Source organism: Oryx dammah, unplaced genomic scaffold, assembly GCF_014754425.2.
Source record: "Oryx dammah isolate SB20612 unplaced genomic scaffold, SCBI_Odam_1.1 HiC_scaffold_10, whole genome shotgun sequence".
In the NCBI taxonomy this organism is placed as follows: Eukaryota; Metazoa; Chordata; class Mammalia; order Artiodactyla; family Bovidae; genus Oryx; species Oryx dammah.
In genome coordinates, this window is record NW_024070194.1 from 1,805,481 (window position 1) to 1,818,614 (window position 13,134).

Genomic DNA, 13,134 nt, shown 5'->3' on the forward strand with positions numbered 1-13,134 from the left:
AGATACAAGGATAGAATGTCAAGTATGTTGAGGTGGTGGGGAAATTCTATTTGAATTGACATGTAAGCTACAAAATTGTCCAGACATGTCCCAGCTTAATTTAAATTCTGTCACAAAGCAATAAGGAGCTCATTTCATAGCTGTCTGCGCATGAGTGCCCTCCAAAATCTGCAACATCCGTGCCAGGCTCTCAGTTCTAAAACTTAAAAGGAAAACTTGGGGATTTCCCTTGAGGATAAGAACAGTGAGGGGTAAAGAGGAGTCCAACATCCTCGGTGGCTCAGCTGGTAAAGAATCCGCCTGCGATGCGGGAGACCTGGGTTTGATCCCTGGGTTGGGAAGATGCCCTGGAGGAGGAAACGGTAACCTTCCAGTGTTCCTGCCTGGAGAATCCCATGGACAGAGGAGCCTGGCGGGCTACAGTCCACAGAGTCACAGAGTCAGACAGTGAGTAATTAAGCACACACACGCTCACACACACACGAATGAGTGACTGTGTATTTAGGAATTCATGCAGTAACATATAATCCAATATATCTGTTCATGAATTCATTCAGTAACAATGTACAGGAGTCCACAGCGGATTTCCATTCCCTTTTCTTTTTTTAAGAATACACGGAAGAACTATACAAAAAAGATCTTCACGACCCAGATAATCATGATGATGTGATCACTAATCTAGAGCCAGACATCTTGGAATGTGAAGTCAAGTGGGCCTTAGAAAGCATCACTACCAACAAAGCTAGTGGAGGTGATGGAATTTCAGTTGAGCTGTTTCAAATCCTGAAAGATGATACTGTGAAAGTGCTGCACTCAATATGCCAGCAAATTTGGAAAACTCAGCAGTGGCCACAGGACTGGAAAAGGTCAGTTTTCATTCCAATCCCAAAGAAAGGCAGTGCCAAAGAATGCTCAAACTACCGCACAATTGCACTCATCTCACATGCTAGTAAAGTAACGCTCAAAATTCTCCAAGCCAGGCTTCAGCAATACATGAACCGTGAACTCCCTGATGTTCAAGCTGGTTTTAGAAAAGGTGGAGGAACCAGAGATCAAATTGCCAACATCTGTTGGATCATGGAAAAAGCAAGAGAGTTCCAGAAAAACATCTATTTCTGCTTTATTGACCATGCCAAAGCCTTTGACTGTGTGGATCACAATAAACTGTGGAAAATTCTAAAAGAGATGGGAATACCAGACCACCTGACCTGCCTCTTGAGAAATCTGTATGCAGGTCAGGAAGCAACAGTTAGAACTGGACATGGAACAACAGACTGGTTCCAAATAGGAAAAGGAGTACGTCAAGGCTGTGTATTGTCACCCTGCTTATTTAACTTCTATGCAGAGTACATCATGAGAAACTCTGGACTGGAAGAAACACAAGCTGGAATCAAGATTGCTGGGAGAAATATCAATAACCTCAGATATGCAGATGACACCACCCTTATGGCAGAAAGTGAAGAGGAGCTAAAAAGCCTCTTGATGAAAGTGAAAGAGGAGAGTGAAAAAGTTGGCTTAAAGCTCAACATTTGGGAAATGAAGATCATGGCATCCAGTCCCATCACTTCATGGGAAATAGATGGGGAAACAGTGGAAACAGTGTCAGACTTTATTTTTTGGGCTCCAAAATCACTGCAGATGGTGATTGCAGCCATGAAATTAAAAGACGCTTACTCCTTGGAAGAAAAGTTATGACCAACCTAGATAGCATATTCAAAAGCTGAGACATTACTTTGCCAACAGAGGTCCGTCTAGTCCAGGCTATGGTTTTTCCTGTGGTCATGTATGGATGTGAGAGTTGGACTGTGAAGAAGGCTGAGCGCCGAAGAATTGATGCTTTTGAATTGTGGTGTTGGAGAAGACTCTTGAGGGTCCCTTGGACTGCAAGGAGATCCAACCAGTCCATTCTAAAGGAGATCAATCCTGGGATTTCTTTGGAAGGAATGATGCTAAAGCTGAAGCTCCAGTACTTTGGCTACCTGATGGGAAGAGCTGACTCATTGGAAAAGACTCTGATGCTGGGAGGGATTGGGGGCAGGAGGAGAAGGGGACGCCAGAGGATGAGATGGCTGGATGGCATCACCGACTCGATGAACGTGAGTCTGAGTGAACTCCGGGAGATGGTGATGGACAGGGAGGCCTGGCGTGCTGCGATTCACGGGGTCGCAAAGAGTCGGACACGACTGAGCGACTGAACTGAACTGAACTGAGATCTTTTCTATGTGCCTCACAGATTGCTATCATGTGGACTCACTGACTAAATAGCTTTTCTTTCCCACCAGGTGGCGCTGTGACCTCAGAATCTGACATTTATTTTCTATTTGCAAACCGTCAGGAGGGCTTCCCTGATAGCTCAGTTGGTAAAGAATCCGCCTGCAATGCAGGGGTCCCCGGTTCCATGCCTGGTTGGAAACATCCCCGGGACAAGGGAAAACCTACCCAGTCCGGTATTCTGGCCTGGATGATTTCATGAACTGTAGTCACAGTCCATGGGGTCACAAAGAGTCAGACATGATTGAGCCACTTTCACTTTCAAACCCTCTGAACAGTCCCAGTTCTGTAGACACTCCACAAAGCAAGACTGCACAAAAGCAAGGAAACCTCTCTGTTTCCTGGCCAAAATGTAATCCTCTCTCTTAAGTTTGAATTCTCAACTTACTTTTTACTCGGAAAAAAAAGTGTTAACATTTCTCCAAACCCCTCCAGAATGTACACTGGTTGAAGGTTTCTGTAAAATAGACCATGAAGGAAACTGTTTCAAGGTTTTGTGCTTACAGCAATGTATTAAGAAAAGAGTCAGAGCTTGTTATGAGGAGCAGTCACAGCACATCTTCAAATTAAAACATAAATTCCCAAGTGTGATTGATTCCACAAGAATTCTCCCAGAACCTGGGTTGCAATTCATACTGAATCCGGCAGCCTCTTCACACAGATGCTGCTCATAAAAAGATCTGTTCTGTGATGGAGAGGGGGCACCTTACGTGTCTGTGACCACCTAATATCTCCTGAATACTTTTCTCCATATTTGGGGAAATTTCCAGGTCATGGGTGTCAACTCTCAATTTCAAAGCATCCCTTAAGCTAGGATGCAGATCCCTGGATTTAGGTCCAGCCAATCAGATTCACTGGGCTTCTCTCCTAGCTCAGTCAGTAAAGAATCTGCCTGCAATGCAGGAATCCACCTGCAATGCAGGAGACCCGGGTTCCATTCCTGGGTCTGGAACATCCCCTGGAGAAGGAAATGGCAACCCACTCCAGTATTCTTGCCTGGAAAATGCCATGAACAGTGGAGCCTGGTGGGCTACAGGCCATGGAATTGCAAGAGTCAGACACGGCTTAGCATCTAAACCACCGATCAGATCCACCAGTGGGAGACTTTGCTCTAAGAGGCCAAGGAGGAGAGTGTCTGGCGCCCTGGGGGCCCGCTCCTGGGGATGAAGGCAGCTCAGCAGGGACAGCTGGGACCCTCGGGAGCGGCAGGGAGGCAGCCCTCACAGAAGCCGTGGCCTTGGTGGCTCAGGCTCGGGGGTGCTGAGATTTTAGCAGCCAGCAGTCCTGCAAGGTCACTTCAATGTCATCCCTAGAGATTCACCTCCACTGTGGATTCCTCAGCCCTTACAAAGGGTTTGTGTGCATTCTGACCCCCTTTTCCAATTTCTCTGTCTGCTGAATCTAATACAGGGGTTGTTCTTCGCCACAAAGACGGTAAAGAGATGTTATTTTTAGAGAAAAGTAATTCCTTTGTTATTGTAAGTTCTGTCAAGACGATCAGGGAGGGATGGACAGACAAAAGGCTATCGTACTCTCTAGTCTGTTCTGAGGTGCTCCTGGTATGGTAGCTGCAGAGGTGAAATTCTACCTGAAAATAAAAACATCCTTCTGACATCGCACAGCGGACACCAGTTAGCGTCAGGGAACTTGTGCTGACATTCAGGGCTTTTTATTGTTTAATAAACTCACTCACATAACCTGTAGGTTGCATTTGTGTTACACTGAGACAGACTTCAATGGAGAGACAGGGCTGAGGGGAGAGCCAAACCATACAAATCCAGCCCCCAGTCCCCACACCAGCACGGCCACCCACCACCCCTGCGTCACAATGAGCTGCAAGGGTTACAGGTATGAATGCAAAGAGCAAGAGAGAGGTGCTTAATGATTGTAAAGCCTCAATAGGCACCATGACTAATCCCTGGAGAAATGGTTTGCATGGGGTGATTAGCAGGCATGAGACTGAAGAGGCACGGCGACCACTGCTGTGAGTCAGTGATAGCGCTTCAGTCTTCCTTGGAGCAAAGCGCTCTACAGACCCCGAGACTGCAGCGAGGCACAAAGGAGAGGAGCTACGTCAAGCGTCCGGCTTGTGAGACTTCGGTTTAGTCTTCCGCGGCTTCTAACCAAGAGTGCCCAGTGATACATTCTGGTGACGTCAGTGCCTTAACAGCTCCTGGGGCAAGGGCTTGCTGCAGGGAGTCGATCTGGGGAAACCATCCTGGGGAAGGAAGGGGTGGGGTTCAGAAGATTTTAAAAGGCAAGGATGGGAGGCCCCTCTGAGGGCCGGTCCCTGATCTGGTTACCCCAAGCAACTAGAGACAGTTTCTCCTGGGAACTCTTTGGAGAAACTGTGCACCACGTGTCTCAGAATGTTCTCATCCCAGAGATGGCATTTCTCCACTCATCCTTGTCTGGTCAAGGGTTGCCCTGCAGTGTCAACCCCCTTGCCCTCTCGGGATTGCTCTTGCCTCCGCATGTCTTCAGGAGTTCTCTGTACCCTGAGCGTGAACGCTAAGTCATTTCCATTGTGTCCAGCTCTTCACAACCGCACGGCCTGTGCCCACCAGGCTCCTCTGTCCATGAGGTTTCCCAGGCAAGAACACTGGAGTGGGTTGCCATTTCCTTCTCCAGGGGAGCTTCTCAACCTGGGATCAACCCCATGTCTCTCCGTGCCCTGTATTGGCAGGCGGGTTATTTACCCCTAGCACCACCTGGGAAGCCATCAAACAGCACGAATCCTTGTTTGGACTTGAAGCACCGTGAGGACAGGCACCATTTGTGGGGTGTTTTTTTTCCCTTTTTTTTGCTAATCACGCCTGAAAATTAGCACAGGGTTTGACCCCATAGATGACATTCACGGGTCACATGTGATCCATGCATTCACACAGGGCCTCTTGTTCAGAAGATCCCCATACTTGGTTCAATGGTCTGCTGTTGCCCTATTGAGATTCTTAATAATGTTTTTAAAAAACCTTTTAATTTTGTATTGGAGTCTAACTAACTAGTGGGTTTCCCTGGTGGCTCAGACCGCAAAGAGTCTGCCTGCAGTGCAGGAGACACGGGTTCGATCCCTGGGTCAGAAAGACCTGGAGAAGCAAATGGCAACCCACCCAGTATACTTGCCTGGAGAATCCCATGGATGGAGGAGACCTGATGGAAAACAGTTGGACACGACTGAGTGACTAAAGCTTACGACACTTATAGCTGATTAACAATGCTGTGATTGTTTCAGGTGAACAGCAAAGGGGCTCTGCCACCCATGGACAAGTATCCATTCTCCCCCAAACGCCCCTCCCATCCAGGCTGCCACACAACACTGGGTAGCTGCTGCTGCTGCTGAGTCGCTTCAGTCGTGTCCAACTCTGGGCGACCCCATAGACGGCAGCCCACCAGCCCCCCATCCCTGGGATTCTCCAGGCAAGAACACTGGAGTGGGTTGCCATTTCTTTCTCCAATACACGAAAGGAAAAGTGAAAGTGAAGTTGCTCAGCCGTGTTGGACTCTTCGATACCCCATGGACTGCAGCCCACCAGGCTCCTCCGCCCACGGGATTCTCCAGGCGAGAGTACTGGAGTGGGGTACCATTCCCTTTCTCAACACTGAGCAGAGTTATGTGCTATACCATAGGTCCTGTTAGTTAACTGTAACAAATGAACTTACAAAACGGAAAGAGACTCACAGACTTAGAGAATGAACTTATGGTTGCCAGGAGGAGCAGAATGAGGGGAAGGGGTGGTTAGGGTGTTTGGGACAGACATGTACACACGGGATAACCAACAAGGACCCACTGCAGCGCACAGGAGACTCTGCTCAGCGTTATGTGGAAGCCTGGATGGGAGGGGGTTTGGGGGAGAATGGATGGGTGTCCACGTGTGCGGCAGGCACTTTGCTGTCCACCCGAGACTATCACAACGTTGGTAGTCGGCTGTACTCCAATACAAAGCAAAAAGTTAGAAACCATTATTAAAAGTCTTAATGTGGCAACAGCAGAGCATTGAACCAAGTGTGGGGGTCTTCTGAACGAGGGGCCCTGTGTGACTGCCCAGATCACATGTGACCCTGGATGTCACCTGTGGGGTCAAACCCTGTCCTAAGTTTCAGGCCTATGTTGGCTAAAAAACACTATGGCACCGGTCCTGATGGGGCTTCGAGTCCAGGCAAGGATTCATCCTGTTTATTTCATCAGGATCCTTTCCTGGGTACCTTTCACAGTCTGAGTACTTCCTAAGGTGAGTTTGATTCTGCTGCTGCTGCTGCTAAGTTGCTTCCGTCGTGTCCGACTCTGTGCGACCCCATAGATGGCAGCCCACCAGGCTCCCCCGTCCCTGGGATTCTCCAGGCAAGAACACCGGATCGGGTTGCCATTTCCTTCTCCAATGCATGAAAGTGAAAAGGGAAAGTGAAGTCACTCAGTCGTGTCCGACTCTGTGCGACCCCATGGACTGCAGCCCACCAGGCTCCTCAGTCCATGGGATTTTCCAGGCAAGAGTACTGGAGTGGGGTGCCATTTCCTTCTAGTAATTACTTTTTCTCAGGCAGAAAAAAAATTAACTAGAACCTCCGGAGCCCAAATGAAGAAGTGCGGATGCGTTCCAGGGCGGGGGGAATTGGAGGGGCGGGCAGGCCAGTGGCTGCCGGGGTGGGGTAGGGGGTGGGTGCGTGTGTCTCCTGGAAGTGGCTTCGAAGGGACCGTCAGTATAATCTGAGCATCAGCCCTCAACAGCGTTGATTTACACTCTCGTTTAACCCCGAACGCAGAGTGTTGTGTGGCTCCGAGGAGCCCCCAGCCTGTTGCGCAGGACGCTCTCACCCCTGCTTACAGCCTTCAGACCTGAGCGCCTGGACACGGCCACCACGTCTGCACAGGGCTGGCGAAATCCTTCATGGAGCTGTTGTTTAGTCACTAAGTCACGTCTGACTCTGCGACCCCCTGGACTGTAGCCCGCCAGGCTGCTCTGTCAGTGGGATTTCCCAGGCAAGAACACTGGAGTGAGTTGCCATGCCCTTCTCCAGGGGATCTTCCCCACCGAGGGACAGGACCCACGCCTCCTGCGTTGGCAGGCGGATTCTTTACCACTGAGCCACCAGGAAAGCCCCAAATCCTTGATACCTACATGCTAATGGATACAATATTCCTCACTTACGTTTTTCAGAGACGCCTCTCTGCTGCTTCAGAGGCTTGCCGAGCACCAGTATCTGCACAGAGGAACCGAGCGGCGGAACTGCTGCCCTGGCTGGCTCCCCTGAACTGGGGGTGAAGGGCAGCGGCCGCCTGGGGGCGTTGGAAGGGGCTTGGGGGCTGGCAGTGCCCGCTCCCGTCTCAAGTGTTCCTAGGCGGGGACTTCCCGCTCCTGCCCCGTCGAGGATAACACTGTTTGCACGACAGGAATGTGTACTTCCCGTCACTGGGTTGGCCGGTTCAGGTGTCCCTAGGCCGGGACTTCCCGCTCCTGCCCCGTCGAGGATAACACTGTTTGCACGACAGGAATGTGTACTCCCCGTCACTGGGTTGGCTGGATCGCCCAGATCGTGTTCTTACCTGCGGACGCTTTCACTTTTGCTTGTGTTGTAATGGGTTCAGTAAGTTAACGACTAAAATCGTGAGACTCCTCGGAAGATCTTAATTCTAAAGGAGTATCTTTATCTCCAGGAAATGCTAGAGCAATTCTATTTAAAATGTAACAAAGGAAGAGAGGGAACGTGTATACTTAAGGTGCTAGCAGTAAAGAAGCCGCCTGCCCATGCAGGAGACTTAATAGGCATAGGTTTGATCCTTGGGTGGGGAAGATCCCCTGGAGGAGGGCATGGAAACCCACTCCAGTGTTCTTGCCTGCAGGATCCCACAGACAGAGGAATCTGGTGGGCTGCATCCACAGTATTGCCAGCCAAGAGTCAGACACAGCTGAAGCCACTTAGCACACACCCACGTGTATCTGACGCCCAGGTCTGTTTTCCAAATGATTACATTTCTCCTCTAAGATGAAGACAAGGATTTTGACAGTCTAATCATGCACACATTTTCATTTTAGAGAAAAGCTGTTTTATTAGCTACTCATTTCACGTTTTAGACTCCAGACTTGAGATTTCATAAAACGTCAGTAACCCTGTGGACTAACCATGTTGTTGAATAGCAAAATGTCTGAGTCACTTAGGTGGAAGAAACACCTGAGGACCTCTCTTTGTGACTCAAGTGGTTTTGAAATCAAGTCACAAGCTCGGGCATGAGAATAATATATTTATTTATGTTGGCGAGATGAACTGATTGAGACTGTTGTACATTGTATAAGTAAAAGTGAATGGACAGACACTCCCACCCACCAGGAAGAGACTGTTAATGACGAGCCACTGAAGACTCACTGATCACAAGTCTCAGAGCAGGGTGTGTGTATGTGTGGGGGGGCGTGGGTGGTTGGTCATGGTGGTGGGAGGGATGGGTCCTCTTGTCTGCTCCATAAAGTGCCTATGTATTTCAGTAAAAAAAAAAGTATTTTCCTCCAATCCCACACCTTCAGATAGCTTTCCAAGTGTGCGTTTAGTGTTTCTACATTCTGATGCTGCCTTGACCTTATGTAGGTGGAATTCTCATCGAATTCTATGAGTAGAGATTCTTCTGCCTCTGAAAGTACCCTGAGACCTTCTAGGAATGCCTCAAAGTCCCTTAGCTAAGATTTCTCAATTAGAGAAAGGGCTTCCTTTGTGAAGACACTTGTGGGAGAAACCAATTCAGAATGAAATCAATAAGCCCTACCAGATTCCTTTCTGAGAGCTGATTTTGATAAAAGAAAGGGTGAAACAGCGAGTGTGCGTTAGACATGCTGTTTCCATTTCAAATGGAAACAGTGGAATCTGAAGCAGAGGAGGGTTTACTGCAGGGCCATGCAAGGAGACGAGAGCCTCAAGCCCTGAAAAGCTCCAAGCTCCGCGAAGGGTTTTGGCAAAGCATCTTTAAAAGCCAGGCGATGGGGGTTGGAGCGAGGGGGTCACAGGAGACGCAGCCTGTGCACGGCTCTCCGACTGGCTGATGGGAGGGAACAGGCGGTGTCACAGGGGTTAATTTTATCAGTCCTTCAGCTCCAGGAGGCCTGGGGCTATGTGCTCACAGTCCTCAAGTAGTTAACATCTTCCACTGGGGCGGGGGAGGTTTCACACCTGCAAAACGACTCAGAAAGTGTGCATCAGATACTGTTACCTTGGTACTTCCCGGAGGAGCTAAAGCAGAGGATGTGCGGAGGCCTGCCTCCCACCCAGGTGGCCGTGGGGAAGGCCTGTCCCCCGCGCCAGGGAGGCCCCGCGGGCTCTGCTTGGGTGCAGTCTGATCACACATGCCCATTTTATCTCAAGTTTCTAGCAGGGAAGAGCTTCCCTGGTGAAGGCATCTTTTCTAGTAGATTAGGGAACCGGATTTTCAGAAAGTCTCACACAGCTGAAAAGCGGTAGAACAGAGACCCAGTCGGGCCCAATCCCGAGCCCACGTTTGTTACAGCCTCTCAGCAGGGAAGAATCCGCCTGCCAGTGCAGGGGACTCGGGTTTCATCCGAGTTAGGAAGATCCCCGGAGAAGGAAATGGCAACTCACTCCAGTGTTCTTGCTGGGAAATCCCATGGACAGAGGAGCCTGGCGGCTCCAGTCCAAGGGGTTGAAGAGTCAGACGCTACTGAGCACACACACACTCCATCCATGCGTGACTGTGTGTTCCTAACTGCTCCAGGCCAGAAAGGTTAATTCCTTTCCTGGTTATGGATGACTTTTCTTATTATTAACATTAGGAAGATCTGATAGCAACAAAATGTTTAGTATAAGTGCCCTACCCAGTACTTTCTGATGCAAGAGGAGAAAGCCAGGTCAGAACGGAATTCGCAAACACGAGGGGTGTGTTGCAGGGGTGGATGGTCCCAGGTGACGCCACCAAGGCTGTATGCTCTTTCTCACACCTCCACTCAGCTCTGCTTTCCTCAGTTGGCTTTGCCCTTAGGGCACCTTCTTTATCTACCTGGTGGGTGTGAGTTCTTGCTCAGTCATGTGTGACTCTGTGAGCTCATTGATTGTAGCCCGCTACACTTCTCTGTCCATGGCATTTTCCAGGCAAGAATACTGGAGTGGGCTGCCAAGCCCTTCTCCAGGGGATCTTCCCCACCCAGGGACTGAACTTGCATCTCCTGTACCGCAGCCAAATTCTTTCCACTAAGCCACCTGGGAAGCCCCATCTACATGGTTCAGTCCAGTTCAGTTCAGTCACTCAGTCGTGTCCAACTCTTTGCGACCCCATGGACTGCAGCACGCCAGGCCTCCCTGTCCATCACCAACTCCTGGAGTTTGCTCAAACTCATGTCCATCGAGTCGGTGATGCCATCCACCCATCTCATCCTGTCATCCCCTTCTCCTGCCTTCAATCTTTCCCAGCATCAGGGTCTTTTCCAATGAATCAGTTCCTTGCACCAGGTGGCCAAAGTATCGGAGCTTCAGCTTCAGCATCAGTCCTTCCAATGAATATTCAGGGTTGATTTCCTTTAGGATTGACTGGTTGAATCTCCTTGCAGTCCAAGGGACTCTCAAGAGTCTTCTCCAACAACACAGTTTAAAAGCATCAATTCTTCGGCGCTCAGCCTCCTTTATGGTCCAGCTCTCACATCCACACATGACCACTGGAAAAACCATAGCCTTGAACAGACGGACCTTTGTTGGCACAATCATGTCTCTGCTTCTCAGTAATGGCTTTGCATGGTGGTTTACAGCAAATCTGAGCTATCAGTGACCTCTTCCATTGGATTCATCTCTTTCCCAGTTACTTCAGCAAAGTCTCAGGCTTCACTAATTTGACTGACTTGAATCATGGATGCACCTCTGATTGGTCATAAACCATGGTCCCCCTGGCGGATGAGATGAGCCCATATGACTGCCCAGACTGCTGGAGGAGAAGCAGTACTTCCGATGAAAGTCAGAAGGCAGTCCAGATCCTGGATTCCAAGCCCACAAATGCTCATCACGTTGATCCCATCTCTGTTTTCTTTTATTTTAAACACACGTCCTCAGAACAATTATACTTCTCAGGGGCTGGAGGACAGGCAGCCACGTCTCTAAACTTATCAGTGCTCAAGAACATTTTGTGCAGTGTTTGGTTGATCAAATGACTCACAGATAACTTCCACCTGAGACAGGGACCGAGGTTCACCCCTTCCCAACGATGACCTTACAGAAGCTGCTTCCACCTGTGAACTGGCAAAAGTACGAAAGTTAGCTCTCATAGCATTATTCAGCTTAATTCTTATTTTAAGCAACTCTTGTATATTTGAAGAATTTTAACTCTCAAATCTGTGTCACCAAACAAAACACCCTTGAAATAATAATACGCCTCTGTAATATTAGAGCATGGCAACCAGAAAGCATTGGATAATTAGATATGGAGAGGACAATAGGAAATACTGTCCCTTCGTCTTTGGGGGGAATAAAAGATACGTGTGCTCCTGACCAGGAGTCCTTCTGTGATTCTCTGTGTGGGTCTCCTTAAGCTGTTACTTGTCAAGGGCCTGTCCCTGATCCCCCAGATCTCCATGAGTCCAGCTACTTCTCATAAGTTAAGTGTAAGCTCGAATGCTAGTTCCTCAGGAAGGCCTTTGCAGATAACTGAAGTGTAATAACCTTTTGTTGTTTAGTCACTAAGTCTTGTCTGACTCTTTTGCAATCTCTTGGAGAACAGGCAGCCAGGCTCCTCTGTCCATGGGATTTCCCGGGCAAGAATGCTGGAGTGGGTTGCCATCTCCTCCTCCAGGGGTTCTTTCCGACTCAGGGATGGAACCTGCATCCCTTGCATCTCCTGCATTGGCAGGTGGATTCTTTATCACTAACACAACCTAGGAAGCCCACAGTTACCCTACAGCCCATTTCATCTCCATCCCACCGCCCTGCCTTATGCCTCTTTGAAATTGTTCTGTTTCTTTGATTACACATGTGCTGTCTGTCACGTGAGCTCCAAGAAGTCAGCGGGCTTGTCTGTGTTGCGTGCCATTGTATCTCCAGTTCCAAGACTGGAGGCGTTCAGTAACCATTTACAGAATGACTCCACTTTCAGTGAATTCCATTCTACCTGAATTGAATAAAAAAATCAAGAGATCAGTGGAAACGTACCTGAAATTATCTTTTCAAGGAAAAGCCCGTTGTTCAGGAGGAACCTCAGTGATCATGTACACATACAAGATCCCAGGCCCTTCTATCCGGGCTCCAGCGGGACTGGACCTTACTGACTCTTGCCTCGCATGCTGTAAACAGAGTCGTTTGATAGCACCAGGAACCAGAACACAAGAGTTGCTTAGCGGTCCTCTGTCAGTGGGAGAACCAGGGTGTGAGATCTAAATGGTGAGGGCTATCTGGCGTTTACTGCTACCCAAAGGCTAACTAAGTCCTCTGCCAGCTAAACTCCCCCCAACCCAAAGACAAAAGGACACTTCTCGAGTTCCCTTGTTTCGGGATTGCTCGCCTGGCCCAATTCACAAACACTGACAAACAACTGAATATTTCCTTCCATTCTCCCCAGAGTTTACTCACCTGGACAGCACAGATACTTCCCGTCCGTTCCGTTTAAGGTGTGAGTGTCAAGTGGGAGCACACGTGTGGAGGTCACATTAAAGCTTTGACAAAATACAGTCAGAGCAGGATAATCCTTCATCCGAATCAAAAGCCACAGTGAGATGTGTCAAGGCAGGCTCTTGACAAACAGGACTGAGACAGAATGGATTCTGGGTCCAAAATAATTAGCAATAATAATCCGGCCATGGAATTTCCCCGATTTTCACTCTGATGGAATTAGCCGAATTATATTATGCAAGAAAACACAGAATGGGGAGCTATGTGATGATGTAATTTTGAAAG